The sequence below is a fragment of the Micropterus salmoides genome, unplaced genomic scaffold (assembly GCF_014851395.1).
Source record: "Micropterus salmoides isolate LMB-PRFRI ecotype aquatic unplaced genomic scaffold, ASM1485139v1 Ms_hic_scaffold_3711, whole genome shotgun sequence".
NCBI lineage: Eukaryota > Metazoa > Chordata > Actinopteri > Centrarchiformes > Centrarchidae > Micropterus > Micropterus salmoides.
Window position 1 is genome coordinate 15,195 of NW_024043053.1, and position 6,791 is coordinate 21,985.

The 6,791-nt window shown below is 37.5% G+C and overlaps 1 long non-coding RNA gene across 1 annotated transcript; it reads left to right on the top strand.

Annotated features, from left to right (window-relative positions):
• The first annotated feature begins 1,837 nt into the window (after positions 1–1,837).
• LOC119884841 lies at positions 1,838–6,213 on the top strand. The gene is made up of 3 exons (XR_005441089.1): positions 1,838–1,912; positions 3,294–3,352; positions 6,189–6,213. It is a non-coding gene; the product is annotated as an uncharacterized LOC119884841 (long non-coding RNA).
• Positions 6,214–6,791: the final 578 nt, after the last annotated feature.

Consider the following 6,791-nt stretch of genomic DNA (forward strand, 5'->3'; position numbering starts at 1 on the left):
ATGACATCATCTATCTGGAGACCATCAATTCATTTCAGACAATCAAGTGTCTTCCAACAGAGAGGTATTTTCCTTGGCCATTTCAGTCTGTTACTTGTGTTGTTTGCTGTTTGTGTTGTTTAATCATTGTGATATTTCATTGCTCCTTTGGCTTGTGTAGGAAACGTTTAATTGAGTTTGACCAAAGCAGGTAATGTATTTTCCTTTAACATTACTTTACTTTATTAATCTCTTTCTCTGGTATGTGTGTGAAGAGTTAAAACCATGACGGACAGCCATCAGGTTAGGCCTTCCTGCAGTCGAATGAAAGGCTGCATGAATTTGCGGCCCATGTCCTCAGACTCTGGTGTATTTAGTCTGATAATAAACCTGGGTGAGACAGAGGTAGAGGCGCTCAGAGCCTCGCCGGGGCATGATAACACCTTGACAATTCAACACACATGTGCCGCAGCGTGCTGGGCCGCAGCCTCAGGGCAGAGCCTCTACCAGCATATGGAAGAGGTTTTCCACTCAGCTGAACGTCCAGTACCTCCAATACAGCGGCCCGGTGCCAGATCTAACTCCGCAGTATTAGGCATCGAGGCCAGCTGCGGATTAACACAATTTGCACCTCCTCTCGGTGCAGGTAACACCCACACCTCCCCATGGAGGTCCAACTCGTCAGATTTAGCCTTTGGCTTCACCTTCACAGCCTTTCGTCTTAAAGCCAAATAAAACACATAAATTCAGAGACACACACAGAAAGACAGGCATCTCTCAAGAAGCCAGGTTTTGTTACTGAAGATATTACATGTACAAAGAGAAAATTCAATTCAAAAGCCATAATGAAATAAGAGCAAGCGAATCTAATTTAACATCACTGCTGTTTTTAAAATGCTTGAACAACTTCTGGAGGCGCTTTTGTTTCGTGCGCAGTGAGCAGAGACATTGAGGCATTCATAGCATTTTCTCTCACATCCTGCCATGGATCCATCACTTACAGGTGGGGACCCTAAAATAACAAGCTCATGTTATCAAAGGTTGGGACATCTGTGTTTTATATGCAAAGATCCTCAAAACACCTGTCAAAGTCCACACTCCACTTGACAACTTTGACATTTCCAGAAAGTTGTTGTTTGTTTTTTTCTAGTCTTTGTGTCTTATATTTGATCAGAGCTGCCTCAAATCAATTACTTTCAGACCCATCAATGTAGTGATCTGACACGCACACTTAAAAAGCTCAAAGGAGAAAAAAAGTTAAATAAAAGTAAATTTTTATTTAGCTGTTTTCGTTTTCTTGTGCTATTCAGATTAACTATTGACTAGAAAGCGTCATTCATTTAGCTTTGGTACAACCATTTCTCAAAGACACATAGTCATACATTGATTGACTCTCTTAGGCAACAAACCTGCAAAGACAGTGAGAAAAGGTTTACAGGAAGAGAAGGAAGCGAGAAACGGAAAAGGGAGGGAGGAAAGGAGGGAAGGAGAGAGTGATGGGAAGGAAGGAGAAATGAGAATTAGAGGTAGAGGGGTGGAGGGAAGAAAGGAAGGATGTGGTGAACAAGTGAGGGAGAAAAGAGCAATGATAGGAAAGCTGAAGCAACGGAGGGAATGATGGAGGATGGAACAAAGTGAGAGAAGGAAGGAAGGAAGATAGGAGTAAGGATAAAAGGAGAACAGGGGGGATTTGTTGCTCTTACAAACAATTGATCTGCGCAAGCTTTAGGTGTTTTTTGACACTCAGAGAGGCCCAGAGTGCTGAGGAGAAGCTAAGCTTTGCTGGTGCTGAGCCACTGTGGGCGGAGCATCACACTGTGAGGGGGGGAGAGGTGGGGGGAGGGAGGATGGGGTGGGGGGCTGGGTTGCCCTCTGACACGACCCTGACAAATGAGAAGGGAACCACCACGTAGGCCAAATAGCTCAGATTAAGGTAAGACACTGATTTTATCCACTTCCCCAAACTGTATTTTTTTTACATTGTGTTTTGGAGTCTACTTTTTAAAATTGTTTGCCTTTTACCCAAATGTAGACACCCACTGTTTTTCTACCAGATAAATTAATAATAGCGTCATGGTAAGGAGCAGCACTCCTTACCAGTAAATCGTAAGCAGGCTTGTGTGACAAAAAACAAATAATCTATTTAACAGGAGTTGCTTAAATCTCCACCTTGTTTAGCACGGCACACTAAATACCAAACACCAGGTATTCTAGAAATTCACCTGGACAATGTCCTCTCAGCAGCCATTCAGTGGGGTCTAAATGGCCGATACCTTTCACAGCTTACACAGGACAGAGGCTCACATTCACACACACATCCACACTGAAAAAAAAAACTACAATAAATACTAAAATAATATTCCAGTAAGAAAAATAATACCCCAAAGCAGTACTGCCTATAGTGGTAAAATCAATATCAGAAAAACTGTAGTAATTTTATATTTCATTAATTTAAAGTGAGACACAACATAACGCTTTTCCACTAAATATTATCACAGAAAATATGAAAGTATAAATGTTATTTAAAGGAACAAGTAGAGATAGCTCCATTAAACATCTGTAAAGCAGGTAAACACAAGCAGTCCTTCATTTAATGTGCTTGTGTCAGTCCGGCACACTACACACTCAAACTTACAAACTTACGCCTGTAACAATAACTGAACACAATGTTACACTACACACTGTACATACCTGCTCCTGGTCGAATGTGTATGAGGTCATATTTAAATCCTCAATATTCACTGTTTTTTTTAATTTGCTTTAGATGAATTTTAAATAAATAGTAAATAAGCCTCATGTTAGATCTGGAAATAGTTAATAAAGTAACTTAATAATATATCTGTCTTTAAGAATGGACTTTCATTCAGTATTGCACTGCCCTCAAGTGTTCACGGATGAAAGTTTATCCTGTAGTGTTTTTTACTAGAAAGATTTTACATGATGACTACTACGCATACTAAAAGGATGTTTTTTTCATTATATGAAGAAACGTTAAATTTAGGAGTGGTTAATAAAGTACACACTACAACTGTGTCCATATTTCTCCGCCGCATCACTGTTAGTAGTTGTTGTAACACTACAAGTAATATTTTCAGTAAAAGAGTAAACATAATAACTATAATAATATTAATAATAACATTTATTTATATAGCACCTGATTAATAAGTGCTTTACACAAGGCAGCCATAAGGAAATGAAATAAAAAGTGTTTTTAGATCAAAAAGTTAGTTTCTAGTAGTAGTAGTAGTAGTAGTATTGTCAGTAAAGTAATGATAACGTCTGTGCTTTCTGTTTTGGTTGTGGACTGTTCACAGGTTATGAGTCTGTCAGGAGAGTGGAAGTTCTGCTAAGAGATAATGAGTACTTGCAATCGGTGAGTAAATGTTCACACATCGGACTGTCTTTATGCTCAGAAAGAAAAGGGTCTTTTTGACTGATGAATAACTTAAATTACAGATTAATTTAAAAAAATGTTATTGATTAATTTTCTGTCTGAAAAAATGAACTAATCATTTCAGTACTACTGGTTATAAATTACCTTATTACCTTGGTACCTTGGCAAGCCTATTTTAATACATTAGCTCAGTCTGTTCTTGCAGTATTTGAGTTAGTTTGGACTTTTGATGTAGGCTTTATGATGTGTTATGATATTGTGATTTATTTTATTGATATTTATGATTTTTTCTAACTTCTAACTGGGTTTTAGGAAAAGTGAACAAATTACATGTACTTTATCAAACATAGATGTTTTAGTGTGCTGTAAATGGGCACTGTTATTCATGAGGAGCTGCTCTCTTGAAAACATTTAAACTAATTTTGGACTGTGATAAGACCCAGGAACTTCTGAGAAAACAAACACATATGGTATTTGATCTTAGGAGAAACATTGCACTTACTCTGAATTATGTTCCCTACTTTATGTGGCAGCAGTGGCTTTCCAAATTTGCAGGTGCAATGAGATCTGTTGAGGTCCTGTTAGTACAAAATTTAGTTTCTTCTTCTGTCAAAACTGAATACCATGGAAATGAATAGTACACAGGGTAGTACTGAGATAGTGTGAATTTGGGCCTTGAAAATTGAATTTCTTTAACATTAGGCATTTATGCTAAAATGAGTGATTTGGCATTTAAACATCACGTTTGGAAACTAAAAGAGTAAACAAAAAAAGTAAAACAAAAATGTAAAAGTGAACTTAAAAGAATTTTACACATCTGCTAAAATGTGCCATAAACCCAGAGAAACATACTTACTTAACTGGTCATTTAAATTGCGTCTTCTCATGAACACAGCCCAACACTGCATTGAGTAACTTTACTAACAGTCCAGGTCAGTGAGTTTCCCCAGCCCTTCGTTCATTTCCGTCAATAGCCCTAGCTAATATAGTGGTTAATATGCTATGCTAACTATGAGAACTTCAACCAAAAAGCTGTCTTCCACCGCTGAAATGTTGCGTTTCCCACCTGCAAATATATGGCTTAATCAGCTCTGTGAGTTAGAGGTTGCTTTCTAACAAGATCATACAAGTCTATTATACACTTAACAAACCCTATCCTCTAAGTCCCAATGACAAACTGTAAAATGATCTATTAATGTGTTTTCCATGTGTGATTAATTTAACTTTTCTGTTCTATTTTGTCTTTTTTTCTTTCATTTCATTTTCCAGTTTCAACTACTCAGTGGTACAACTACTCAGCAATACTACAATATTTATTAATTATTCTTGTCCATTTTTCCAGGCCTCCTAGTGTGTGTAATTTTAAATTAGATAAATGTAAACTGCACCCCAAGTCCCCAAATTACCTCAAAAAACATCTGTGTCCTCAAAACTTCAGTTGAGGATATTATTTTAATTAAGTATATGTGCTTGATTATTGTAGTGAAGTAATATTTTATTTACTTGTACTGTATTTAATTTCCCTTTTATGCTAATGTATACTTCTTCTGTACTTCACTGCATATCACATGAAACTTGTACTTTTGAATCCAAACATTTATTTGATAGATATAGTTACTACTTTATTTATAAACAACTTTCTACATGTACAATACGATGCCTTGTAATTGTAATGGAGTATTTTTACATTGTGGCATTGCACCGTTTACTTCAGTCAGGATCTGGAAACTTCTCCAGGTCTAGGTAGTTCTGACTAAATGTTTCCAGCTGATGTGTGAAAGCAGCCATTTCAACATCTACATAAGACAAGTGTAGTTAACTTTTTATTTACTCCTCAATGAAATTTTCTATTTTAAATTGTTACTGCTATGAAGATTACCAAAAGAAGAGTTTCCCATGTCAACAGCAGTATCCCCTGATGGTGTATGTTGTATGCATGTAGGCCTGTGTACACAGCGCGTGAATGTGTATGTCCATGTGTACAACTATGTGCCATCTGGACCACAGAGCACTGTGTCAGACGCCTCTTGTCCTCACTATAGTTGGAGTCACCATCAGCACATTTCCAGCTTGTGTAAACACAATAACAGCAAGGGTCGTCCTCAGGTCACATTCACATGATTCTGACTGACACAAAAGCAACACTGTGGACACATGGATTCATCTCTGTTTAAAACCAAACAGGAAAAAAAACAGTAAAAAGTAAAAACAGTAATTTTACTTGCTCAGGTGTCAAAGCTTGACTGGTGACTTGTTGACTACGTGATTGCACTACATGTGCTGATGCAGGGCAGTTTCAGTTTAAATAGTGATGTTGCAACTCATGGACACTGTGTCATGTGAGAGTGAGGGATTTTGTTTATGAAAGATCAGTCACTTGCGGTAAGTCTCGAAGCTGTAAGTTCTTGCATATAGAGTAGTTGTTTTTTTTCCATTTTGAAGTTGAAGTGTGTGTTTGCTGTTGGTGCCTGCAGCTTTGTCTCACATGCAAAGCAGCAAATCCAGTTTCCAGATGACACAGGAAGGGTAAAAATATGAGAAGTGACTGGTTGCGGTTACGACTGGAAATAATAAGTAATGATTTAACAGTCAGGCAGTGTTTAGCATTGAAAGATATTTTGAATGCTGAAGTTCAATATTTTCAGTGAGTTATTATTCATACAGTCTGTGCATATGGTGAAACAACTTATCTTGAAATATGTTTTATCGATGAATCTATAAGAAGTAAGAATTTATCGGTAGTTGATATATCTTTCCTTTCTTCGTTTATTTTGTGTACATACTGATATCATTAAGTGTCTCTGTTCCCACACAGAGAGGGAGGTCGCTGTGCAGAGATGGTATGGTATGCCTTACGGACTTGAGGAGTATGCTAAGGAGCATCTCTCAAAGGCCACCTGGGATTATTATGCAGCGGAGCAGACGAATGCTGCACAAGGGACGACAATCTACTGGCTTACAAAAGGTACAACAGGAAAAATAATTTTTACCCAGACATTCAACATCATCACAAATACAGTAAGCGTCTCAATACTGTTTAATATTTAAAGACTTTTTTAGTTTTAACGTACCAGACATGACAGCACAAAGAGTAAACATGTTTTAATGGCATCTATGACTACAGACATGCAGTCAACAGTGCAAACCCACCTAACTCAAGTTTCTGTATGAATGGTCGAATAACATACGAATTCACCATTGGAGCTGACATAACTTTTGTTTTAATAGTTTAATCCTGAAACAAAAGATCATGTGAGGACACAGCCTGTTAAAATGCCATAAATTAAAGTTTTTGTGGACTTTCTACTGCTGTAATGATTTCTCTATATTCAGCACAGTATGTGTGGTTGTGATGCTTATAATCATTAACAGGCGTTACCATTTTACCCAGTGCTGATGCTGCACTGTTCCTCCAACC